Source organism: Sinocyclocheilus anshuiensis, unplaced genomic scaffold (assembly GCF_001515605.1).
Source record: "Sinocyclocheilus anshuiensis isolate Anshui unplaced genomic scaffold, SAMN03320099.WGS_v1.1 scaffold389, whole genome shotgun sequence".
Taxonomy (NCBI): Eukaryota; Metazoa; Chordata; class Actinopteri; order Cypriniformes; family Cyprinidae; genus Sinocyclocheilus; species Sinocyclocheilus anshuiensis.
The window spans coordinates 874848-875559 of record NW_015536494.1 but is presented as its reverse complement, the minus strand read 5'-3'; the positions used below and the strand labels follow the sequence as shown (position 1 = coordinate 875559).

The following is a 712-nucleotide window of genomic DNA, read 5'->3' as shown; positions in this document are numbered from 1 at the left end:
GCAGGGGCGGGGCTAGGGTTGGCCACCCCACTCATAACTGCTGCTTCGGTCACTTTTTCTCTTAACAAGAAGTGCATTTAATCAGTCACAGAATGCGCGCTCCACTTCACTTAAGCATGAGTCAAGCAAGCAGCTACCAAATCTGCTCCTGGCGCCACCATCTGTAGAACTTAGTAGCGCTGGTGCCACTGCTCTCAAATGTTAGTCTGGAGCCCTGCTTCAGCGCCAGGTGCGAGTCAAGCGAGCGCGGAAACGGTACTGTGCTCGCAGCGCATGCTCTTCAATTGCACGCACAAAGGCGCCGGCGTGCTGTAGCCTGTATCCTTTCATATCAAAGTGCGAAATAAACTACGTGCATGCAATGTCGTGGTCAGTTAAGTCATGAAGTTACCAAAAAGTTGATTAAAGCTGCCTTAAAACTGCGCATGCATGTAATATATTTTATATGAGTCAAATTTAAGAACATGTCTCTGAAATGGTTTTCAAAACTGTCCTGGAGCAGCCCAGCAGTCTCACTCATCTAACACAACCGATTTAACTCGTCAGCTCATTAATATAGACTTTAACACCTGAAGTGGGTCAGAAAAGGGGCGCAGGTAAATATGACATTTATTATAATGGGTTTATGTGAAGATTGTTTTAAGTTCACTTAAATTAGAAGTTATTATTTAAAGTCTAATAAATGTTAAAATTGATAGCTATCAATTACACT

At 43.3% G+C, this 712-nt stretch overlaps 1 protein-coding gene across 1 annotated transcript in view; it reads left to right on the top strand.

Moving 5' to 3' along the window:
* LOC107686353 (oxidation resistance protein 1) overlaps positions 1 to 712 on the top strand; it is a 103559-nt gene that overhangs the window by 84488 nt on the left and 18359 nt on the right. The gene's annotated exons all lie outside the window — the stretch shown is intronic.